Source organism: Pimephales promelas, chromosome 5, assembly GCF_988280905.1.
Source record: "Pimephales promelas chromosome 5, fPimPro1.hap1.1, whole genome shotgun sequence".
NCBI classification, from domain to species: Eukaryota; Metazoa; Chordata; class Actinopteri; order Cypriniformes; family Leuciscidae; genus Pimephales; species Pimephales promelas.
Window position 1 is genome coordinate 43,333,246 of NC_142773.1, and position 27,762 is coordinate 43,361,007.

The 27,762-nt window shown below is 35.2% G+C and overlaps 1 protein-coding gene across 5 annotated transcripts in view; it reads left to right on the forward strand.

Moving 5' to 3' along the window:
- The window catches only part of LOC120471340 (receptor-type tyrosine-protein phosphatase mu), a 231,231-nt gene that overhangs the window by 39,585 nt on the left and 163,884 nt on the right, over positions 1-27,762 (forward strand). Inside the window, exon 1 of one of the 5 annotated variants that reach the window (XM_089131632.1) lies at positions 8,775-8,877. The exons of the other annotated variants lie outside the window; for them this stretch is intronic. The gene's annotated coding sequence lies outside the window, so the exon portion shown is untranslated. Of the gene's footprint in view, positions 1-8,774; positions 8,878-27,762 lie in introns of those variants that run through there. 5 annotated transcript variants of the gene reach the window in all.

The window sequence follows — 27,762 nt, forward strand, 5'->3', positions numbered from 1 at the left end:
ATGTCTTTTTTCTTTGATTATTTCTCTCACATCCACTCAGCGGAACGTTCTGGAATCTAGAACTCAGATCCCAATCCATCATTCCTTGAGTGTCGGGATCCTGGTTTAATTAACGCACGCTGCCGTTAAATAATGGAGGTGTTTCTGCGGGCTTTCACTGCCGTTCTCCTTCAGACTAATTATTAATCACGCGCTCGGGCTTCAGTGGCGCTGACAGATGCGCTGGAGAATGCGGTAAACAGGCTGATGTTCAGATGATGTCGTGGTGGAAATACACACACAAACACACAGTTTGGTTACAAATGCTTTTCAGAGAACGTTTGAGTGTCTAACTTATTCATTCTTTGCTCGAGAAGCAACTTACGGTAACACTTTAGTTTAGAGTCCAATTCTCACTATTAACTTTCTTACTATCATGCATATTATTAAGATATGAATGCTTATTATTAAGATATGCATGCATATTATAAATGCGTATTATTAAGATATGCATGCATATTATAAATGCTTATTATTAAGATATGCATGCATATTATAAATGCTTATTATTAAGATATACATGCATATTATAAATGCTTATTATTAATATATGCATGCATATTATAAATGCTTATTATTAAGATATGCATGCTTATTATAAATGCATATTAAGATATGCATGCATATTATAAATGCTTATTATTATTAAGATATGCATGCATATTATAAATGCTTATTATTAAGATATGCATGCTTATTATAAATGCTTATTATTAAGATATGCATGCTTATTATAAATGCTTATTATTAAGATATGCATGCTTATTATTAATGCATATTATTGAGATATGCATATTATTAAGATATGCATGAATATTATTAATGCATATTATTATTACTAGTGTTGCCAATATCTTATGCATGCATATCTTAATAATATTCTTCAGCTTCATTCAGTCAGCTTCATCTATACAGCACTTTTAACAATATAGAGTTTCACAGCAGCTTTACAGAGAAAAGGAGATTACAATATCAGAGATTGTTTATACAGCAGATCTAGAATAAAGTTTTTGTCCAGATAAAGTTAGTTAGAAACACTTTAGTTTAGAGTCCAATTCTCACTTGCTTTGTATCATGCATTAAGAAATTGGCCGTTTAGTACTTATAAAACACATATTAATGCATTTTTTTTCAGTCTGACCATATTCTACATCCATTAATCCTAATACCTAAACCTGAAGTTGAATCAGAATTGAATTATGAATTCCTCACGATGCTTTGCTTCTGATTAAACATCTGCATCGGCCCTTTCTGAAGCACAGCAGAGAAGCGTAACACGGCGCTCAGATGTAATAATTAAATATTCTGCCGTAGATCTGTTTTCATCCTCCAATGCTCGGAGCAGATGGCTACACTACCTGAATATTCATAATCAGTCTTTAAAAGGAGAGACGCTGCTCACTGCAATGCATTGTTATATTTTGTCAGGCAAGTTGCTTGTTATTTAGGAGACGTGCGTAAACCTGCGGGGCCCGTTGCAGACGTGAACGATGTTCAATAAGAGCCGAAGTAGAAGTTTGGAGATCTCTGGAGCTGAATGCTTCATCAATGCAAAGAAACTTCCCATTTGTTTCCTCAGTGAAGCTCATTAGCGGAGAAACAGTTGGTTGGCAGCTGTCGAGTGTCCCCGAACGTCAAGTATACATCTGAACTAAAACATATCATTAAGAGTGATTTACTGTGTTTTAACGGCAAAAAATGAAGTTCCTCCTCAGTGTGTCTGTCTCCGTTTCCAGAACAAACATCTAAACATTCTTAAAGCAAGAGACATTTAGTGCAGAAGAAGCAAAAAGACTGAAGATATTGTCCAAAATGTGTCAAAATGAAGTGAGTTTGTGTTTAAAACATGATCAAATATCTGCCAGTGGAGTCAGAACAATAATCTTTTTTTAAGACAGATATTTGATCTTGTTTTATACACTTGTTTTAATATCTTCAGTGATTTTGCTTCTTCTCCAGTAAATCTTGATTTAAGTGTGTTTAGATATTAAACAGAAATCGAGAGAAAAACATGTGTAACACACTCCCTTACAGCCGACACGAACACATCATCACTGCAGCGCTCAGTTCAATAACACACATTTACACACAATATTATCAGATTCTTTGTCTATTTTTGCTCCATTAACGAAGTTCCAAACGAAGCCACAGAATCCGAATGAACCGGAGTTTCTACGAGCAACACAGAACTGAATCACTCAGTGTTGAACGACTCAGTCGAGCGAATCATACAACGACTCAGTCGAGCGAATCACACAACGACTCAGTCGAGCGACTCATACAACGACTCAGTCGAGCGAATCATACAACGACTCAGTCGAGCGAATCATACAACGACTCAGTCGAGCGAATCACACAACGACTCAGTCGAGCGAATCATACAACGACTCAGTTGAGCGAATCACACAACGACTCAGTCGAGCGAATCATACAACGACTTAGTTAAGTGAATCACACAACGACTCAGTCGAGCGAATCATACAACGACTCAGTCGAGCGAATCACACAACGACTCAGTCGAGCGACTCATACAACGACTCAGTCGAGCAAATCACACAACGACTCAGTCGAGCGAATCACACAACGACTCAGTCGAGCGACTCATACAACGACTCAGTTGAGCGAATCACACAACGACGCAGTCGAGCGAATCATACAACGACTCAGTCGAGCAAATCACACAACGACTCAGTCGAGCGAATCACACAACGACTCAGTCGAGCGAATCATACAACGACTCAGTCGAGCGAATCATACAACGACTCAGTCGAGCGAATCATACAACGACTTAGTCGAGTGAATCACACAACGACTCAGTCGAGCGAATCATACAACGAATCAGTCGAGCGAATCACACAACGACTCAGTCGAGCGAATCACACAACGACTCAGTCGAGCGAATCACACAACGACTCAGTCGAGCGAATCATACAACGACTCAGTCGAGCGAATCATACAACGACTCAGTCGAGCGAATCATACAACGACTCAGTCGAGCGAATCATACAACGAATCACTTTTACAAGATTATTGCAGAATAAAATAAAAAATAATTCTATTTAATTATTTGTGAAATTTACCAGAAATTTCTGAGTGAAAGTTTTTTTTAGTGTATAAAGACATTTTACCAAACTAAAATGACTTATTCTGCTAAATATGAATCAAAAATGGAAGTTTAGGTTTCCTGGAAAGCAACTTTCCTAATATAAAACTTACTGTATTTTACTATATAATCTGGACTCTAAAAGTGCAGAGTTACATCTAACTAAGTGTTTCCAAATTTGAAGTGATCACACAAATCGAGCTTCTTCTAAAAGGTTTTAAAATGTCCAATTCGAGTGTTTAGGCTTTTGCTAGAATATGTGATGGAGGGAAAAAGGCAATAAAAATAGTCTCTCTATGATGTGAACGTGGCGTTAAGAGGTTAAAGGGCACCGCATGTGTTCATTAGTGAGATTCACCCACACTGAACGATCTGCCCACGTCACTTCTCTAACACACACTTTAAATGTCTTTTCATTATCGCCGGCTCCTCCAAACTCGTAACACACAACTGATTTATTTCAAAGTGTCTCTGAGAACAGATTGTCTCAGATGAGTGTTTTCATGTGTGTGACGTGTGCCGTTATGATGGAATAGTTCATGAAAATAGGTCAAAAGTCTTCACACGGCGATGGGATTTAATAATTGACGGTATTAATGAGGCTGTGGGACGGCTGGGCAGCTTTCCTTTGTTTAAGACACAATTAATTCATGCCACGACTGTTTAAATTTGAAACAACTCTGGTGCGGGCGACTATTTGTCATGTTTCCTTCCGCCATCAATTAATCGCTCGACAAACCACGAAAGTCCACGACACACATCCTCTGAACGCTTCTGAGGACACAAACATCGGATCTGATCTGGGAACAGATGAACATGAATGATCCTGTGTTCGTGGACTGATTAAGAGGCCTGCGCTTCATCATTTATAAAGCCACGCACCAATTAGAGTTTTAAAGAAATAAAGGAGAATGAGTTTGATGTGTGACTGATTGTGTGTTGCAATGAAAGAAACGTATTAAGTTTTACTCCATATTGTATGGGATCATGAACTGTCTCTCAGGACAGAAATGAAATTATTCCATATTACAACCAAATTACAGAAACTTCCACCGCAATTTTTATCTTGTTGGCGTTTTTGTTTATTTTGGTGGCATTTTGTTCATTTTGGCGACATTTATGTTGATTTCAGTGGCTTTTTAGTTCATTTGCTCATTTCATTGGCATTTTTGTTCATTTCAGTGGCTTTTTAGGTCATTTTGTTGGCATTTTAGTTTATTGTGTTGGCTCTTTTGCCATTTTTGTTAGGGTTAGGGTTAGTGGCATTTTAGTTAATTTTGTTGGCATTTTTACTCATTTTAGTTCATTTTGTTACCAATTTTTATTCATTTTGTTCATTACAGTGGTATTTTTGGTGATTTTTAGGTGCATTTTTGGTGATTTTTGTGTGCCTTTTTGCTAATTTCATTGGCATTTTTGGTCATTTCAGTGGCTTTTTAGGTAATTTCTTGGCATTTTATCAATTTTAGTTCATTTTGTGCATTAAATGTTCATTACAGTGGCATTTTTGGTGATTTTTAGGTGCATTTTTGGTGATTTTCTTTGCCTTTTTGCTCATTTCATTGGCATTTTTGTTCATTTCAGTGGCTTTTTAGGTCATTTTGTTGGCATTTTAGTTTATTGTGTTGGCTCTTTTGGCATTTTTGTAAGGGTTAGGGTTAGTGGCATTTTAGTTAATTTTGTTGGCATTTTTACTCATTTTAATTCATTTTGTTACCAATTTTTATTCATTTTGTTCATTACAATGGCATTTTTGGTGATTTTTAGGCGCATTTTGGTGATTGTGTGTGCCTTTTGCTCATTTCATTGGCATTTTTGTTCATTTCAGTGGCTTTTTAGGTAATTTTGTTGGCATTATATCAATCTTAGTTCATTTTGTTCATTAAATGTTCATTACAGTGGCATTTTTGGTGATTTTTAGGTGCATTTTGGTGATTTTGTTTGCCTTTTGCTCATTTCATTGATATTTTTGTTCATTTCAGTGGCTTTTTATGTCATTTTGTTGGCATTATATCAATCTTAGTTCATTTTGTACATTAAATGTTCATCACAGTGGCATTTTTGGTGATTTTTAGGTGCATTTTTGGTGATTTTTGTGTGCCTTTTTGCTCATTTCATTGGCATTTTTGGTCATTTCAGTGGCTTTTTAGGTAATTTCTTGGCATTTTATCAATTTTAGTTCATTTTGTGCATTAAATGTTCATCACAGTGGCATTTTTGGTGATTTTTAGGTGCATTTTTGGTGATTTTTGTGTGCCTTTTTGCTCATTTCATTGGCATTTTTGGTCATTTCAGTGGCTTTTTAGGTAATTTCTTGGCATTTTATCAATTTTAGTTCATTTTGTGCATTAAATGTTCATTACAGTGGCATTTTTGGTGATTTTTAGGTGCATTTTTGGTGATTTTCTTTGCCTTTTTGCTCATTTCATTGGCATTTTTGTTCATTTCAGTGGCTTTTTAGGTCATTTTGTTGGCATTTTAGTTTATTGTGTTGGCTCTTTTGCCATTTTTGTTAGGGTTAGGGTTAGTGGCATTTTAGTTAATTTTGTTGGCATTTTTACTCATTTTAGTTCATTTTGTTACCAATTTTTATTCATTTTGTTCATTACAGTGGTATTTTTGGTGATTATTTAGGTGCATTTTGGTGATTTTGTTTGCCTTTTTGCTAATTTCATTGGCATTTTTGTTCATTTCAGTGGCTTTTTAGGTCATTTTGTTGGCATTTTATCAATTTTAGTTCATTTTGTTCATTAAATGTTCATTACAGTGTCCTTTTCGGTGATTTTTAGGTGCATTTTTTGTGATTTTGTGTGCCTTTTTGCTCATTTCATTGGCATTTTTGCTCATTTCAGTGGCTTTTTTGGTCATTTTGTTGGCATTTTATAAATTTTAGTCCATTTTGTTCATTAAATGTTCATTACAGTGGCATTTTTGGTGATTTTTTGGTGCATTTTTGGTGATTTTGTTAGCCTTTTTGCTCTTTTCATTGGCATTTTTGCTCATTTCAGTGGCTTTTTAGGTCATTTTGTTGGCATTTTATCAATTTTAGTTCATTTTGTGCATTAAATGTTCATTACAGTGGTGCATTTTTGGTGATTTTGTTTGCCTTTTTGCTCATTTCATTGGCATTTTTGTTCATTTGAGTGGCTTTTTAGGTCATTTTGTTGGCAGTATATCAATTTAAGTTCATTAAATGTTCATTACAGTGTAATTTTTGGTGATTTTAGTTGCTCTTTTGGTGATTTTTGTTGGCCCTCTTGTTCATTTAATTGGCTTTTTTATTCATTTCAGTGGCATTTCAGTTCATTTTGTTGGTATTTTTTATTAATTTTAGTTCATTTTGTTGCCATTTTTTTATTCATTTTGCTGGCCTTTTTTTTGGCCAGCAAAATTTTCGTTCATTTTAGTGACATTTTAGTTTATTTTCAAAAGCATGGCTCAGGTTTAGAGTTTGATGCGTGACGTTTACAGCGATGCACTGATTGTGTGTCTTTTGTTAGTGTTGTAATGAAAGAAACACATTAACTCTTGCACCATTATATGGGATCATGGACTATCTCTCAGAACAGAAATTAAACTTCCACTGCAAGTTATTATTTATTTTTTTCTGAAGAAAGTCTAACATAAAAACTGCTGAAAGCCTAAATATTAAATGTCATGGATGTACATTATTTACTGAACACTATATAACACACTATATTGTGGAGAAAGATTTTAACCCGAGATAACAGGGGGTAAAAAAAAATGACTTTTATTAGTAGATCTATTTGTATAATCTGCTGACTTTAACAATATTTGTTGCACTATAGTCCAATAATGATAGTTCAAAAATGGGAAAAGTGCTGAAGTGTTAAACTGTATCTCTGGAACTGGACCATATAGGGCTGCACCATAAGAAAAGTTTGTTATGAACCGGAATACAAATGGATATTAATATATGTTTAATACTTCTTGAGTTACAGACATGCAAACTTTGGGGGGAAGAACATGATAATCGCCTTTTCCCCATATTTGAACTGTCACCGTTGGCATAAAGTGAAACAAAGACTAATAAAGTAAAGCAGATTTCACTAATAGATCTATCAATCTCTGAGTAAAACTGAAATAATGATGCTGCCATCTTGCTAGAGTCATTTTTAGCCCTCTGTAATTTGGCTTTTTTTTGCAGTGGATGATGTTCTGGAATCGGGTAACTCGGGATAAACTCGTGTTTTTTCCACATGTGTTGAACATAACGTGTTTTCTGCTTCACTCGTTGGTGATAAATTACACCAGCTATTCATTTTCTACCCACTCATTTCGTAATTCTCCAAAGTGTGTGTCGTAACGCTCAACCTTGAATTATTCCCTCTCTCTCACGGCGCGCAAAAAGAAAGAAAACAACAGGAATTTGTTCCAGATCTTAGAAACAACAAGGCGTGTTAATGGTCTTGTTTATTGCGATGATCAAACATAATGAGCGTCCCAGCTGAAGATCAACCCTCAGCGGACTCGTTTCTTCCATTGTAGCCATTTACAAATTAGACTTATGGAGATTATATAGTGTGTGAGAGAGGAGAAATATCCCTGTTGTCTTCCTTTTCCTCTGTTGATTGTGTTTTCTGCTGGATTGGAGCGTTTCTGGGCAGATTAGTTGCTTTGAACTGTAGTTTGTTAAGCTAATGACTACTCAGAATATTAAGTAGTTCAACTACAGTCAAACTATGCAAGAAGAAGTGTTCAATAACATTCAAGTGTGTGTGTGTGTGTGTGTGTGTGTGTGTGTGTGTGTGTCAGAGTCGCGGCCTGCAGGCATTTAGCCAATCACAGGCACCCATCCTGTCAATCATTTTGCATGTTCAGGTTTGCTGGTTTTGGATTGGCTGGTGTGTCTTTGGAGGGCGGGGCTTCACAGAGAGGAGGTGTGGTTGAAATTAGCAATAGAATATTATTATATTATATCAGGGGTCGAAGGACTCTTGGGGGGTCGCTAAAATTGTAGTCCTAATTAATCAATGATTAAATTTTTTTTTGAAGACTACCTTGGTACACTATGGACAATGTCAGGGTTTTTCGTGGCTCAAAATGAGCCCGGGGTCGAAAAATATAAATTCATTAATCTGGTGCACTTTGAGTCATTCAAATCTGTTATTAAAAATAAATAATACATTTAAAATGAACAAAGTTATTGAAATGAAAAGTTCTTCTTTTGGCTAAACAGAGGCTTTAATCCCTTTAAACATAAATTGTTAATGTTTCATTTTTGAAAACACTCTTATCGGAATCATTTCCCCCCTAATTTTAATTAATGTATGCTCTAAATTTTATTTCAAATTCTTACATTTATTAATAGGCTACATTAAATTAAAATAATAAGATATAAGCTGTTACCAATCAAATTAAATAATTTGCATTTAAAAATCATAACCGTATTAAATGAGATTATGAGATTGTTTTAAATATTTTTTTTAATATACAAATAAGGAATGTTGAAAAGAATGATACTTTGGAACTGAGCCGCCAGTAGGAGGCTGTAGGCGGCCATCTTAATGAGCGAGTCATCGAGTCATTCATTTAAACGATTCGTTCAAACGGCTGAGAATGAGGCGGTTTAATAATGGGTGATTGAATCTTTGACTCGAGCGATTAGTTCATTCAGTAATGAATCATGGGTGAGTGTTGCTGTGAGATGCGCTGTTGTTTGGAACTATTTTCGCTGCTGAAACGGAACAAAAACAATCATTGCGTCTAAAAATGTAAGTAACTTAATAAGAACTGTTTTAACTATTTGTCCATTGAACGTGATTGCATTCAGGAAAACAGTTGATGAGCACGTTTGATTGTATTGACATAAAAGCTGCTTATCCACTAAAAGTTACGATATAAAGTGATTTCCATATTTTACCTTATTAAATGTCAAATTTTGTTGGCGTTTTTGTTTATTCTGATGAAATTTCTGTCTATTTCAGTGGCTTTTTAGTTCATTTTGATGGCATTTTTGTTCATTTCAGTGGCTTTTTTGTTCATCTTGTCGTTTTTGTTTATTTTGGTGACAATTTTGTTCATTTTGGCGACTTTTATGTTGATTTCAGTGGCTTTTTAGTTCATTTTGGTGGTGTTTTTGTTTATTTTGGTTACTTGTTGTTAATTGTAGTGGTGTTTTTGTTCATTTTGGTGGCAATTTTGTTCATTTTGGTGACATTTATGTTGATTTCAGTGGCTTTTCAGTTCATTTTGTGGGCATTTCTGTTCATTTAATTGTCATTTTTACTCATTTTGGTGGCATTTTAGTTCATTTTGTTGATTTTGGTGCATTTTTTGTGTTTCATTGGCTTATGTTCATTTTGTTGGCGTTTTGTATTTTGGTGGCTTTTTAGCACATTTTGTTGGCGTTTTTGTTGATTTTAGTGCAATTTTTGTTTATTTCAGTGGCTTTTTAGTTCTTTTTAGTGGCATTTTTGTTTATTCTGATGCATTTCTTGTCTATTTCAGTGGCTTTTTAGGTAATTTTAGTGGCATTTTTGTTAATTTTGGTGGCATTTTTGTTTATTTTGGTGGCTTTTTTGTTCATTTTGGGGATATTTGTTGTTCATTTTAGTGGTGTTTTTGTTCATTTCAGAGGCATCTTTGTTTATTTTGATGCAATTTTTGTCTATTTCAGTGGCTTTTTAGATCATTTTGTTGGAGTTTTTGTTTATTTTGGTGGTGTTTTGTTCATTTTGGTGACAATTATGTTGATTTCAGTGGCTTTTCAGTTCATTTTTACTCATTTTGCTGTCATTTTTGTTCATTTTGTTGACATTTTTGCCCCAGGCCACTATTAATTCTCTACCCTGAATAAGAGCACTTTAAACCCTCTTTTAAACCTCCCCTTACCCGGTTAGTAGTGCCGATAGTTTTAGTTATGGGCTCTTTAGCGTCGGTCTGAAGCCTCGGCCTTCCCTGAAGCGGAGAAGGTTTGTTAACTGAGGAACAGATCCTTGCTTTATTTGTTTTCTTCTGCGGTCAGTCGGTCCAGATCGAAGCGCAGGGGGACGCGGAGGAGGGCAACTTCTGAAGCAAAGCCGTATCGAACAGAGACCCCTCATAGAGAATCAATCCACATCCAGATCCACACACACATCATATCAACCATGACATAAACACACGGCATCAGCTAAAACCAACACGTCCCTCGTCAGAGAGCCAGACCAACATGGTTATTATGTCATGAGCTGTCGTGGGTGATTCCCAGACGCTCTATTGTTGTTTTCCTCAGGGAAGTGTTCTGGAAGATTTCGTTGTCCGCGCTGGGGAGAGATTCGATCGCCCCTCCTGCTTGTTTTTATTGTCCAAATGAAAGCTGCACCCCAGCGACTGCGACTCTCATGCATTCACATGAGCGTATCCCCGGCCCGCATCAACATTCTGGACCCGTGAGCCGGGAGAGATTGAAATAATGACCAGACGGACCCATGAATCTCGCTCAGGTCCTCCCCATCAGACGTCCACTTAGCCGAGCTGTTCAGAGCCACAAAACATCGCATTTTCTCCTTTGAGAAATTGTCACAATTTTCTCTCCATTTTTCAAATGATACCACTCTGAAACGGAAAGGTGCTTCGTTTTCTTGGACGCTCAAATTTATTGACGGCAAATAAAACGTTCTCAAAAGCAGCAGTTTTAGAAATACTTCACAAATGCAATCAGACTTTAATTGTAAAAAACAATTTGACTAAAACGCAACTGAAAGTTTCATTGTACTTTAATTGAAAAAGTCATGTGTTTCCCAGCATGCTTTGCTTCAGCATGTTGTGGGTGTTGTAGTTTCAGCTGTAAGATGAGGTATGTTGGTTTTATGTAGATGCAACTTTTACTAATGAGCCTGTGTTGATTATCTAAATGTGCGACTCTTCAGTGATAGATAGTAAATGTCCATTAATCAGCTTTTAAACCACCGTCTGTATGTTATCGGGCTCCTGAATGTTTTACTTTAGTAGCCAGTGACCTTTACTTAAAGTCGGGCTAGTCTTTTCTTCTCTACTGTGCCGTATACGAGTATAAACTGTTCCTGGAATAAGAACAAATGTTGGGCGGGGCTTGATTTTGACATCTTTACCTGTTCTGGCTCAAATTTGGTGGAATTTTTGTTGATTTCGATGGCATATTTGTTGATTTCAGTGGCTTTTTAGTTCATTTCGGGGGCATTTTTGATCATATTGAGGGAATGTTTTGTTTATTTTGTTGGCATTTTTGTTCATTTTGTTGGCATTTTTGTTCATTTTGTTGGCATTTTTGTTTAGTTTGTTGGCATTTTTGTTTATTTTGTTGGCATTTTTGTTCATTTTGTTGGCATTTTTGTTTAGTTTGTTGGCATTTTTGTTCATTTTGTTGGCATTTTTGTTTATTGGCATTTTTGTTTATTTCGTTGGCATTTTTGTTTATTTTGTTGGCATTTTTGTTCATTTTGTTGGCATTTTTGTTTATTTTGTTGGCATTTTTGTTTATTTTGTTGGCATTTTTGTTAATTTTATTGGGATTTTTGTTTATTTTGTTGGCATTTTTGTTTATTTTGTTGGGATTTTTGTTCATTTTGTTGGCATTTTTGTTTGGTTTGTTGGTGTTTTGTTTATTTTGTTGGCATTTTTGTTTATTTTGTTGGGATTTTTGTTCATTTTGTTGGCATTTTTGTTTATTTTGTTTGCATTTTTGTTCATTTTCTTGGCATTTTTGTTCAGTTTGTTGGTATGTTTGTTTAGTTTGTTGGCATTTTTGATTATTTTGTTGGCATTTTTGTTTAGTTTGGTGGGATTTTTGTTGATTTTGTTGACATTTTTGTTCATTTTGTTGGCATTTTTGTTCATTTTGTTGGCATTTTTGTTTAGTTTGTTGGCATTTTTGTTGATTTTGTTGCCATTTTTGTTCATTTTGTTGGCATTTTTGTTCATTTTGTTGGGAGTTTTGTTTATTTTGTTGGCATTTTTGTTTAGTTTGTTGCCATTTTTGTTTATTTTGTTGGCATTTTTGTTCATTTTGTTGGCATTTTTGTTCATTTAAGGGGCATTTTTGTTTATTTTAGGGGCATTTTCTTTTTTGGGCATTTTTGGCTTTTTTGTGGCATTTCAGAGGTATTCTGATTCAAGATTCTGCAATTTTTAGCAGAGAATTTGCTCTCTCTCTCTCTCTCTCTCCTTTGACATGTATCAGCTGAAAGCAGAAATGCACGGCTCAGATTATCCGTCCAGATCTGTGGGCCGACTGCTCCATTTCACCGTCCGATCGATCGCAGAGAGAGCGACGGCTTGATTGATGATGATATAGCGATTGATTGGTTAAATCCTCTCAACTTCAAAGTGCCCAAACAGACAGTATATATATATATATATATATACACGCGATTTAGAGCGAGACCTGCCCGCCACGAGCTGCCGATGGAGAGGTGAAATAAGAGGAGGAGAGGAGAGAGTCACGGGCCCCTGAGGGCCGATCGCACCGAGTGACTTTAAATTACCTGAGATTGGCTGGTGGCGTTGTCTTTGGGGAGAAAGACGAGGCGTTTGTTAGAGCGACCCAAACGCGTCTGTCCTGGTGGAGGCTGAACACCAGTAATTGCTGAATTGGCAGAGAGAGACAGAAGTGAACTGTCCACATAGGAGAAACTACAGGCTGCTTATAAGACTAAATGAGGGTTTGAAATGAACATCCGCCAAATGCGGGTATAAATCAGCGGTGGCGGGAGACGTGTCAAATCACCTGTCCGTTATCATGTTTACTCACTTTCCTGGGGAAGTTCGTGTAAGACAAACCTGCACACATTTAGCACAAATACTCGTGAGTCATCATGATATATTAAATACAGAGGAAGGGAGGAGATGCTGGATGACAGGATTTTGTCCTTAATGTATCAAATTTAAATTCTATATGTATCTATATATGTATTTGGTCTAGAATAAGTTCTGAATGGCGGGAAGCCAAATTGGCCGGCGAATCTCAAACCCTGATCGACACGTGAAGACTCGACTAACCGACTCCAGCTGAACATGTGTTGCTAAGCTAATAATGTCATATTCATATAAATACACATCACAAACGTTTATATTGCAAACCGCAAAACACGTTGCCCAGTGAGTGGCGCTAAAAAGAGTGTTTCGTTTTATTTCCGCAACAGGTGAACGTGGCAACATTTTATATGTCGAAGTTTGTACGCATCACTGCGTTTCTGAAAGATTAATGATCACGTTTTAAAATGACGTTCACACTAAAGCCTAAACCTACGTAACCGTAAATCGTAACTGTTGCATTTTAGCGTGTTTTTGAGGTATTTTATATCGACTTGTTCCCGATCTCTCCGTTGCACAAATACACTTTGCACCAGTTGAGCTACTGAGCAACCTCAGTTAGTTAATCAGTGAAACTCCAAACCATAGTAGTTTACAAATCATGCACTGTGGAAAAATGTGTTTTGAAGTCATAACATAGCCGCGTGAAAATGAGTCTTTATTAATCCATAAACTGCCCCGTAATCATAATTGTGTGTGAAAACGATTAAAAGTGCTCGTTGTTTTGCTGCCTCTAGTGGTCATTTCTTTTAGAAACTGCAGCGATGTGTACGTTTGCCCAATGAGCCTGTGTTGATATATTGGGGATATGTTTTACATATGTTGCAGTTTTGATTTAAGTATTAGAGTTTATATTATTCTCTGCGTCTTTTTGAGTGTTGTTTATACTCGCTTACAACAAGATTGACCATTGTCTGTTGTTCCCGGCGTTTTCACCTCCAACATCCGGTCATTGTTTCATACTTTTTAAGAATGGCTTACATTCGCTTTGAACAAAACCGACCATTTAAACACCATTTCAATCTCTTAATAGAACTAAACCGATTTATATTTAGAAAAAGAACCCGATTAATATTTCAATTTCTTAGTAGAACATAACTGATTCATATTTAGAAAAAAAGAGTAATATTTAAATTTCTTTGTAGAACAAAACCGATTAATATTTGGAAACATATTTTTTAAATAAAGTTTTCTCTTTTATATCTCTTAATAGAATAAAACGGATTAATATTTCAATCTCTGAAAAAGACAAAACTTACAAACATTTAAATCTCAAAATAGAACAAAACCGATTATTACTTAAATATCTTAATAGAGCAAAACCAATTATTACTTAAACATCTTAATAGAACAAAACCGTTTATTACTTAAACATCTTAGTAGACAAACCGATTTTTACTAAAATATCTTAATAGAACAAAACCGATTATTACTGAAATATCTTAATAGAACAAAACCAATTATTACTTAAAAATCTTAATAGATCAAAACCGATTATTACTTAAAAATCTTAATAGATCAAAACCGATTATTACTTAAAAATCTTAATAGAACAAAACCGATTATTACTTAAAAATCTTAATAGATCAAAACCGATTATTACTTAAAAATCTTAATAGATCAAAACCGATTATTACTTAAAAATCTAAATAGAACAAAACCGATTATTAATTAAACATCTTAATAGAGTAAAACAGATTATTGCATATCTTAATAGGGCAAAACCGATTATTACTAAAATATCTTAATAGAGCAAAACCGATTATTACTAAAATATATTAATAGACCAAAACCGATTATTACTAAAATATCTTAATAGAACAAAACTGATTATTACTTAAAACTCTTAATAGACCAAAACCGATTATTACTAAAATATCTTAATAGAACAAAACCGATTATTAATTAAACATCTTAATAGAGTAAAACAGATTATTGCATATCTTAATAGAGCAAAACCGATTATTACTAAAATATCTTAATAGAGCAAAACCGGTTATTATTTAAATCACTTTAATGGAACAAAATGATTATTTAAATCTCTTGCATAAAACCGATTAATATTTAAATCTCGTAACAAAATAAAACCGATTATGTAAATCTCTTAATACAACAGAAACCATTAATATTCAAATCTCTTAATATAATAAGCCCGTTGCTTTGAAAGCGTGTGTATTGTGAACAGTGCAGTACAGACAGATTTGACTGGAGTGAATTGTGGGATTGATTTGTCCATTAGGGAAGCGTGTTCACTACAGGAGCCGCGTGTCGTCCAGGTAGGGAACTGACTAGGTTAACTCGTTCCTGTTGGATGAGCACGTGTGCATGTTGTTATACGCTGCTGTTTTAATTACATTCATAACAGGGACATTAATTTGCAGTAATTGGACAGTTTGACCTTCAGCCGGGTCGACTCATCCAATTCATTATTTTCCCTTCTAGTTTTGTTTATGGCTGTATTGATTTAGAGCACAACGTTCCTCTCTCTCTCCCTCACACACACACACACTCAGTATAAATGGAATCGCACAGCAGAGGATCGTTGATTAAAGGAATGCAGCTCTGAAATGATTATTAAACCACTGATTATGCTGATATATAATTGTGGAAGAAAACAATACGACTGCAGAACGAGTCTCATTTTTCATAATAGATTATGGCTACGCTGTGTGTCTTTATGCAGGGATACTTTAGAGATGAAGCTCTCACACAGGTGTTTAATGCACAGAATCTCACTCATATGGACCAATCAGAGGCATGCATTCGGCATCACTGAAGCAACAGGATAGTATATATTTGGGCTGTGAAATATTCACTGGGTTAACTGTGCATGAACATTTTCAGATACAAATCATGATTCATTTACATTTTTTAAATGCATTTGGCAGATGCTTTTATTTAAAGTGTTCCAGATATGCATTTATCAGTGTGTGTGTGTGTGTACTCATACGGTCGAGCCGTGACCTTGGCTGTTCTGCCGTCAGTGTCTGAGAGAGTCGCGCATCCAGAACTTTCAAAGGCTTCTCTTATATGGAGATGGTTTTGGGGTGTTTTATGCAAATTAATTAGCATTCAACTCGGAATTCATTAACATCACAATGACGTTAATGCAAAAAAAAAATATATTTTTTTTTTTTGCAAAGGTGTAAATAAAGATTGTTGATAAAGAAATTCTGTTTCGGTTAAGTTTTGACTAGTTTAATCAATATAATTGCTTGTAAACTTCACACTACTTGTTTCTTTGTAATTATTTTTGTGAAATTTAGCAATTTTTAAACTTTTTTTTTTTTAAATCCTACCCTTTTTTTCAGTGTATGTGGAAATATTTAAATGTAAAAATAAATATGAATATGAGACCCGATGTTTTTTTAAATTTTGCATTTGGTTTAGTCATCATAAATCTTTGAATTGTTGATTGAGGTGGGTAAATGTGTGTGTGTGTGTGTGTGTGTGTGTGTGTACTCCTGAGAAGTTCTCGCCGGCGCCGGGTGATGTTGAAAGTTTACTTTTGTTCGTTCTGCAATAACAAAAGGCCTTTTAAGTCTGACTGGAAAATCTTTAGGAGAAATTGGCTCCTCTATCGAGGGGCGGTCATATTGATTCTCGCCCCTGGCTGGCGCTGCTAAAAAGATGGATAGATTTGTGTGTGTGTGTGTGCTTCTGAAGACCACAGTGTGTTCTCAGAGAGGTGTGAACGCTTAAAAACACATACGTCGTTGTTCATGAGCTTTGAGATGCTCCGTCTGACAGGAACAAATGTGTTCGACTCTCTCTCTCTCTCTCTGTGTGTGTGTGTGTGTGTGTGTGTGTGTGTGTGTGTGTGTGTGTGCTGTCTCAGTAAATGAAATCTCTTTAAAGACGTTTCTGCGCTGACACACACAAACCTTGTCAATTACTTCTCTTGTCTCCGCTAGTTATCCTCTCGTTCGCCCGATCCCAGCGGAGAGAGACGCTCGAAGGGTCGTGTGGTTTCCATAATTGCTTCACTGTCACTAAAGTCAAACACACACGATCTGCCTGTGTGTGTTTGGGATCCATAACACATTTACCTCGCTTCCTAATCTAGTTGTCTTGTGGCATTGTACAATGCAAACATTGATTTCCTCCTCAGTGTCTCGTCTTCCAGCACACACATCTGAACGTTCTTGTACAAATGACTGAAGATATTAAGTCCTGTTCTTGTTTATGCCTAAAGCTAGAAAAAATATGTTAATCTGTCAAAAATAAACTTAATTTAAAGGGTAAACAAGATTATGTATTTAGATATTTTCTTGTTTTTTAGTATTTATTTATTTTAGCACATAATATTTGAATCTTTCAATAGAACAAACTGATTAATTTAAGGAGATTTAAATCTAAATAGAATTTTTTTTAAAATATCTTAATAGATCAAAACTTTTATTATTTAGAAAAACAAAACCGATTATTACTAAAATCTCTTAATAGAGCAAAACCGATTATTACTGGCATATCTTAATTGGGCAAAACTAATTAATATTTAGAAAAACAAAACCGATTATTGCTTAAATATCTTAATAGACCAAAACCGATTATTACTTAAATATCTTAATAGACCAAAACCGATTATTACTGAAATATCTTAATAGACCAAAACCGATTATTACTTAAATATCTTAATAGACCAAAACCGATTATTACTTAAATATCTTAATAGACCAAAACCGATTATTACTAAAATCTCTTAATAGAGCAAAACCGATTATTACTGGCATATCTTAATTGGGCAAAACTAATTAATATTTAGAAAAACAAAACCGATTATTGCTTAAATATCTTAATAGACCAAAACCAATTATTACGTAAATATCTTAATAGACCAAAACCGATTATTACTGAAATATCTTAATAGACCAAAACCGATTATTACTTAAATATCTTAATAGACCAAAACCGATTATTACTTAAATATCTTAATAGACCAAAACCGATTATTGCTTAAATATCTTAATAGACCAAAACCGATTATTACTTAAATATCTTAATAGACCAAAACCGATTATTACTAAAATATCTTAATAGAGCAAAACTGATTAGTATTTAAATATCCTAATAGACCAAAACCGATTATTACTGAAATATTTTAATAAAGCAAAACCGATTATTACTGAAATATCTTAATAGACCAAAACCGATAAATGCTTAAATATCTTAATAGACCAAAACCGATTATTATTTAAATATCTTAATAGACCAAAACCGATTATTAATTAAATATCTTAATAGACCAAAACCGATTATTACTAAAATATCTTAATAGAGCAAAACCGATTATTACTAAAATATCTTAATAGACCAAAACCGATTATTACTAAAATATCTTAATAGAGCAAAACCGATTATTACTAAAATATCTTAATAGAGCAAAACAGATAATTACTGAAATATCTTAATAGACCAAAACCGATTATTACTGAAATATCTTAATAGACCAAAACCGATTATTACTAAAATATCTTAATAGACCAAAACCGATTATTGCTGAAATATCTTAATAGACCAAAACCGATTATTGCTTAAATATCTTAATAGACCAAAACCGATTGTTACTAAAATATCTTAATAGAGCAAAACCGATTATTACTAAAATATCTTAATAGACCAAAACCGATTATTGCTTAAATATCTTAATAGACCAAAACCGATTGTTACTAAAATATCTTAATAGAGCAAAACCGATTATTACTAAAATATCTTAATAGAGCAAAACTGATTATTACTGAAATATCTTAAAAGAGCAAAACCGATTATTACTAAAATATCTTAATAGACCAAAACCGATTATTATTTAAATATCTTAATAGACCAAAACCGATTATTATTTAAATATCTTAATAGACCAAAACCGATTATTACTGAAATATCTTAATAGACCAAAACCGATTATTACTAAAATATGTTAATAGAGCAAAACCGATTATTACTAAAATATCTTAATAGAGCAAAAACGATTATTACTAAAATATCTCAATAGAGCAAAACCGATTATTACTTAAATATCTTAATAGAGCAAAACCGATTATTACCTTAATATCTTAATAGAGCAAAACTGATTATTATTGAAATATCTTAATAGAGCAAAACCGATTATTGCTTAAATATCTCTATAAACCAAAACCGATTATTACTAAAATATCTTAATAAACCAAAACCGATTATTACTTAAAAATCCTAATAGAGGAAAACCGATTATTACTGAAATATCTTAATAGAGCAAAACCGATTATTACTGAAATATCTTAAAAGAGCAAAACCGATTATTGCTTAAATATCTTAATAGAGCAAAACCGATTATTACTTAAATATCTTAATAGAGCAAAACCGATTATTACCTTAATATCTTAATAGAGCAAAACTGATTATTATTGAAATATCTTAATAGAGCAAAACCGATTATTGCTTAAATATCTCAATAAACCAAAACCGATTATTACTTAAATATCTTAATAGAGCAAAACCGATTATTACTAAAATATCTTAATAGAGCAAAACCGATTATTACTGAAATATCTTAAAAGAGCAAAACCGATTATTACTAAAATATCTTAATAGACCAAAACCGATCATTACTAAAATATCTTAATAAACCAAAACCGATTATTACTTAAATATCTTAATAAACCAAAACGATTATTACTTAAATATCTTAATAGACCAAAACCGATTATTACTAAAATATCTTAATAAACCAAAACCGATTATTACTTAAATATTTTAATAGACCAAAACCAATTATTAATTAAATATCTTAATAGAGCAAAACTGATCACTACTTAAATCTCTTATAATAGAACAGGAGTGATTAATATTGAGTTGTGTTGTATTTAAGCGGAGATGTTTCTTTATCTGGAGGCCGAGCGCTGGGATGATTTCTAATGGACTTGCACAGAATGGAACCGAATGCTGATAGAATCGCAGATTAATGAATGCACGATTCTTCTGGCGCTTGTGTTCTTGCGTTCAGGTGTCGGCGGGTCGAGGTGTTTGACTCCCTGCTGGTAAATGCTGAAATAATGCATTAGCATTTAATTTCAAGGACGAAAAGGGCTCCGGCTGCTAAAACACAGCCCTGCATGCGAACACACACCAGAGATGGAGTCTGAGACACCTGTGCAAAGGTGCAACTCTCTGTTTGTGAATCATTACGTCAAGGAATTAAAGCCTTTCAGGATCTGAGACGGAATTCAATCAATCAATCAATAACGGCTGTAATGGATAACAGCAATACTGACCGATGCCAGCCGGGAGAATATTAATGAAGCACATCTGAACACGAGGAGCGAGACTGGTTTACCTCTGGGAGAAGCTTTGAGATAAAGCTGTTATCAGACCTCAGTGAAGCGGCTTCATCCATCATTCCCGCTCTACAGCAAACACACACACACACACACCGTTTAGATGCTGTGAGAACATGCTCTACATATTAATAATGCTCTAATTGGGTTTGATACCAGCAGATTGAGCTTTCAGAGCCGATTACCAGCAGGAGGAAGAACGTGTTTATCTCACTATCACTATCAACTTTTTTTCAGTTTAATTAGTAACGTTTTTAGTAATTTTGTTGTTTTTCATTTTTATAGGTTTTTATTTTGTTTTTAAATAAGTTTTTTATTAAGTTTCGTAACATTTTAAATATATATAATTTTGATTTTAATGTCTAGTTTTTTTTAGTCTTGGTAAAAAAAGTTTTTTCTATTTTTGTATTTTTATTAGTTTAAAAAAATGTGTAGCTTAATTTTTTGATTTACAAAAATGTTTTTAATTTTGTTTTCATTTTCAGCTACTTTAGTAGTTTTGTTCTTTGTATTAGTTTTTTTTAATTATGTGTCTAGTTTTTAAGTTTTCGTTTTAAATTTGAGCAATTTTTGTGGTAATCTTTGTTTTTGTCATTTTTATCTATTTATTTTTAAAATAAATGTCTACTATTTATTAAGCTTTAGTTTTTCAGTTTTAGTAACATTTTTGTTGATGTTTTGATATTTTTATGATTTATTTATTTTTTTGTAATATGTTTTTTTAAGTTTTCATTTTTAGTCTTAATAAATTGCTATGTAATTTTGTGGAGTTTATAAAATAAGTTTGTTTTTTAGGTTTTATTTTTTGTTTTATTTGAAGTAATAATAACCCTGGACTTGTATAAACTCATTTGTCCTCATGGAAGGGAAATCACAGCTGATCAGAACTTCTGAGTTTGATGATTTTGTGTTATTTCTGAAAGGTTTCAGTTTAATGACAATTTCCTCCGGACATTCAAAGTCAAGATACGGAAACGAGGAGTTATGATTGACGGAGACCAGAACTTTATGCAAATTACCTGTTACATGATCTGCTATCTACCATTGGCAGTGAACACAGTGGTCATGTGATCTACCTGCTTTTATTGGCAGATCACATGACCTTACTGTTTTATGGAGTTTTTTTTAAGAAAGATTTTTCATCAGCTGACAGCCTAATTTCCATTCCTAAAACAGAGTAAAATAAACAATCTTAAAAGGATATTTCACCCAAAAATAATCATTTAGTCATCATTAACTCATCATCATGCGATTACAAACTTGTATGACTTTCGTCTGCTGAATACAAAAGAAGATATTTTGAAGAACTTTGGGAACCAAACAACATTGGAGCTCAAAATATCTTCTTTTGTATTCAGCAGACGAAAGAAAGTCACACAGGTTTAAAACGACACGAGAGGAGTGAATCATTCCCAAAAACAATCATGCGTCCAATTTTGGCACAATTGATTCGTCATCTTGTCAGATCATAGTTCTGTGTGAGAAACAGATCCAAATTTAAGTTGATATTCAATGAAAATCTTAAAATATTGTGCTTTTATATTTGTGTTGAATGTCATTGATATTACATTACTACATTATAATAATGTCAAATTATTCGTTTTTGGCAAAACTTTGATGTCAAAGGTTGTGAATTCAATTAATCAGTATTTTGAGAACTCAATTTTGAAAACTTCCCATAAGTGAAAACCGGATCAGGAATTGAAACTTATTGAAATAATTTTTCCATTTTATTTGTTTTTACAAAAGTTTTAATTTTTATTTTATGTAATTTTTAGTAATTTTTTCCCATTTTTATTATTATTTTTTTTAAAATAAGATGTCTAGTTTTGATTAAGTTTTTTTTTAGTCAGTACAATTTTTACTATATTTTGTCATTTTATTATTATTATTTTTTTAATAAAACGTTTTTATTGTTTTCATTTCTATTTTTTGTAAATTAAATAATTTTGTTGTTTTTTTTGTCATTTTTGTATTATTATTAAAAAAGTCTAGTTTAAGTTTTCATTTTTGTTTTAGTAAAAACATTTTTTAATAAGTTTACAGTTTTAGTATTAGTTTTAGTATATGTTTTTTTTTTTTTAATTTACATAATGTCTAGTTTTTAAGTTTTCGCTCTTCAGTTTTCGATAAATTAAGTATTTGAGTTGTGTTTTTGTCATTTTTCTTAGTTTTGGTCTTTGTTCTCCCCCTCCACAGCTCCACATCCTCATGTCGCCCGGGAGTGTTTGGTCTCGCGTCCCACATGCTGTTCGGATGCAGAACAATCGAGTGCAAACATTGATTGAAATACAGTCGGCCCCTCGAGTCTGAGATTTATGCGCATTTCTAGAAACAAACATGCGTTAGTGAAGTGCAAACACAGATGATCAATGGGCCGTGTTTGCACACGCTGAGAGGCCACACACACACGCGCGCGCCGAGGGCCTCATATAGGGCTTTTGAACAGATATGAAAGATTAGCGAGTGTGAAGTGTTCTGCGTGTTGGAGGTTGACGTCGCCGGCTTGATTTGCATTTGTCTTTGTGATGTACGACTCCACATATTAAGCGGCGATAACCTGCTTTCTGTCCCAGGTGCCTCGTCATTCAGAGAGTTTCCACCCACACGCTCCCAGTTAAACTGGAAACAGCAATATCACATGTCAAACAATCCTTTCAAGTGAGAAAACAGACACTGATGGAGTGTGTTTGGAAATAAAACCCGTTTCATAGTTTTATGAGCTCAGGTTGATGGGGAAAGATCCTGCAGCTTTTCTGAAACTTGAGCTTCCTCGTCAGTGAATTGTATTTCTCGACTCTTGCTAGTTGGTAACACTTTCTTTCAACAGTCCACTTCAGGTATTCTGCTAACTATAACTAACCCTAACCTGACAGTCTACTAATACACTTCTGAGAGGAATCGGAGCAAAAATGTTTTTGTTTCTAGCCCTTACGGTTCATAAATGTGAGTGCAAATCTGGACAGTTGGTGGCGCTAGAGGGATTGAGTTGGAGACTATAAATTTGGTAAGGTGACAGAAGACACTGCCCTCGATCAATGTGCCAAATTTCATAACTTTCCTACGAGCGGTTCTTCTATGGGCAGCCATAGACTCAAGAGCAGAAGACGATGACGACTGACGATTACAACAGTGAAACGAGACTAAAACACACGATTACACAAGATTTTTCCGCCATTTTGAATTTTTAGAAAAACATATTATTTCAAACTTTTACAAAAATTCAACTAGATATCTCTAGATCATGCCGACAACACATGGAATTTGTCAAACTGAACTCAAATAACGCAAACGAATTCAACGAAGACCACGACAAAATGGATGTTGCGGTATATCTCCGCAACGCTTTAACGAATTCGGACCAAACTTGGTGTGTGTGTGTGTAATGACAATCATGACCTGAGGGAACCTGCACAGTTTCTGCGCAGCGCCACCTAGTGGTCTGGAGATATGCTTATGATACTTAATAATTTGGCCAAAAATCACGAAACTGGTCTAGACGTGTTTTTTCGAACTCCTCCTAGACCGTTGGTCTGATTTTCACCAAAATTGAAACAAGAGAGATCCAAAGAGTTATGGATTTCGTTTTCATGTTACGGTTACGTTTTTTTTTGTATACAGTATCAAGTTGATACACGCTAAAACGACTGTATCTGTGCAACGCTTGTCACCCGTCTCTGACCACACCACATGAATTTGGTCACAGCGCCACCTATTGGTCGAAAGTGATAGACCATTAAATCATATTACTAGTGACTGTATTTGTGATTTTTTTAGCTATTTTGCCGGAAATAATTTTAATATGTCTTTAATTGCTCATTGTTGCAGTTGGTCTGAAGCTGAACCATGTTGGCGTAACTTATCGTGACTTTGTGATCAGGTGATATGAAAATGTGCTTTTTTGCTTATAACTTCTGTACGGTTTGGCCAAAAATCACACAACTGGTGTCTTTAGATTCGGTGCTGCACGCCGAGTCGAACCATACCCAATTTTACCATGTCGGCCATTTTGATTTTATCTTTAAACGCTATATTTTTGCTGTTGTTTTTAAAACGAAACACACTGCTGTAATCTGTGACTGAAAGCAGCGGTTCAGTGGATACGGCTCTGCTCTCCTTCACTGTATGTTCTTGAGTTCATGAAAGACTGTCACACACACACACACACACACACACACACACACACTTCCAAGGCTGTCTGTCTGACGGCGTCTCCATTGTGTCCCGACAGCGCCGAGAGAATAGAAGATGAGCTTGTTCTCCTCTGCCTTTCAGCGCTCACTAAATCTCCTGTCCTCTCACTCGTGTAAGCGGACAAAAGCCCGAATATATCATCAGATAACCGTTACTGCGTGAGTTTGGAGGAAGACAATAGAGTATATCTGTCATCAGTGAAGCGCTGGCCGCTAAAACAGGCCTGAGTCACGGAGAGTCCACACACACACACACACACACACACACACACACACACACACACACACACACACACACACACACACACACGCTAACAGCTTGAGGACTGAATCAGACGGTGACGTGTAAATATATCATCAGGTAATTAAACACACACTCTCTCTCTTTCTCTCTCACACACACGCACACACACACACACACACACACTGTCTCTCTCATACACACACACACACGCGCGCACACACACACACGCACACACTCTGTCTCTCACACACACGCACATGCACACACACACTGTCTCTCTCATACACACACACACACACACACACACACACACATACATACACAGTATTTCTCTGACACACACGTACACACACACGCACACACACACTCTCAGTCTCTTCTCTCTCATACACGCACACGCACAAACACTCTGTCTCTCACACACATGCACACACACACACACACACTCTCATACACACCCCCCCCCCACACACACACATACATACATACACAGTATTTCTCTCATACACACATGCACACACACACACACACACACACAATCTCTGTCTCTCACACACACACACACACACACACACACACACACACACAGTCTCTCTCTCACGCGCACACACACACACACACACAGTCTCTCTCTCTCATACACACACACATACACACACACTGTCTCTCTCTCTCTCTCTCTCTCTCACTCACACACACACACTCTCAGTCTCTCTCTCACACACACACACACACACAGTCTCTCTCTCTCTCTCACACACACACACACACACTCTCAGTCTCTCTCTCTCACACACACACACACACACACAGTCTCTCTCTCTCTCACACACACACACACACACACAGTCTCTCTCTCTCTCACACACACACACGCATGCATCTTAATGCATTTTGTTACATAAATTCAGGAATACATCACATTTTGGAAAGTAAAAGGGTTGTAAACACACACACACACACACACACACACACACACACACACACACACACACTAGCGCTCCAAGAGTGATTGATCAGATCTGGCATGTAAAAGGTGCTCTTCTGTTTTTCTTGTTTATGCAAGCATTATTGTGCATTTGTGTGTGTGTGTGCGTGTGTGTGTGTAACAGCTCCTATGTTGATTTACAATGAGTTTGCAAGCGCTGCCACACACTGAAATATTAATTTATTTGCCCTTTATTTTCCATTTACTCCGAGTGCACAGTCGCGGCGTCGGGTCGTTCACACACACACACACACACACACACACACACACACACACACTCAGGCTAAATCTCCTGCGCGGCTGCGCTAGCGATGTGGCGTTACTCGTGTGTCCGTGCACCCGTCCGCTTCTGCGTTCCCATAATCCTCTCCCTCAGGTCAGGCTGGAGCTCAGGGGACTATGAGTGTACGTAAGATTATAAAGCACTTTTATTCATATTTCATGGCTTGAGTCGCTGATTCAACCAAACAAATCATGTTTGACCGTCACAAAAACCCTGTAAATGACACCTTGCGCAGTAAAACTTCAGCACTGAATTTACAGTGAATATAAATTCAAGAGCGTTTTTAATTTATAGAGCTCTGTGTTTATCGTTAGAAAGCACTTTGGTCAATTTATGCTGTTTGGACCTTTCTAGAGCCATAAAGGTGAAGTGTGTAAACTGATTTGTTAATGTTTCATCGATTACTGCACTAAAAATGTGGCAATAATTGTTTCCATGCTGTTCGTTTGTGTTTTCCATATTATACTCTTGAGCTGGATGTTTATTGTCATAAAGGTGCTGTATAAATACATTTAACATTGAGACTTTAGTCTTAAAATACTTAGTATTTCTGTCTTGTTTCCAGTCCAAATATAAAGAAAATCTGAAATCAAGACGCATTTACTAGATGAGTCCAATGCCGTACGATATTATGTCTTGTTTTCAGGGGAAATAAAACCAAATTATGTGAGTCGTTGCTTAAAAAGAGCAAAATGATCTACCAATGGAATAAGATAAATAATCTTCATTCAAACAGAGATTATTTTTTTTTATCCGATTGGCAGAAAATTTAGCTTGTTTTAAGCAACGGCTCACTTCATTTCCACAGAAAACAAGAAATAACATTTTTACTACCTAAAGGGTACATAAATCATTTATTTTTACATATAAATCATACTGTTGTGGTCTATATAAAGCATAATTGCAATGCTTGGGTCTGTATTCCTCATTATTAAAGCTCCACAAGCCCCTTTTCTGATGTGCGTCTGTGAGCGACCCGATTCAAAGCGGCCCCTTTAAATAAAAAGGAGATGCGTCACACCCCGCCCGCTCTCCAGGTCCATGAGTTCACGGTCAGTTCAACTCCCCACGTTCGGCCATTATTGTAGTTTGATTAGAGATATACGATTATATACGATACCTTCAAAGAACATTTTTATTCACACTTTAATAAAATGTCAACAACAGAAGACTTGTCCATCAAGCCGAACATATTCGAGTTGATAAAGATGACGACGAACCTGCAGAACAACCTCTTCTTCATATGGATGTATTGGTATGTGAGTTAACTGTTTTGTGTTATTAGTGAAAGTCGACTATTTCTCTTGTTAAAACAAGCACACTGACAAGATAAATGACTACGGTCTAATCTTACCACTAACAATCTGTATTGATAATATGATACGTTTAGAAAAGCAGCTAAAACTCAAGAACAATAATACTGCAGACGTGTAACGTTACTTCAAAACTAAAACAAAGAAAGACAAAGGTACTGCTAAACCATGACCACCATGTGTTTTAAGAAAGTAAAGTACTTTATTTTTATTAACGATATTTACAGCTTATCGAAATGCTCTGTTCGTCGTTTACCTTAATTTACCCCTCATTCAATCGGCAAACCTTCTTTATAATGGCGACGGTTGTTGAAGTGGGAATCCTTGAAGTGCTTCAGGTCACTAACGTACATCCAACAACCGAACATTTTGACTTGCCCTCTCGTAACTTCTGCATCATTGAGCTCGGACTACAAAATCGGAGCGAGAAATAATAATGGCGGATTTCTCGAAGTGTTGGGCCGGTAGTCGATGTCCTTATTTTGCTGCAA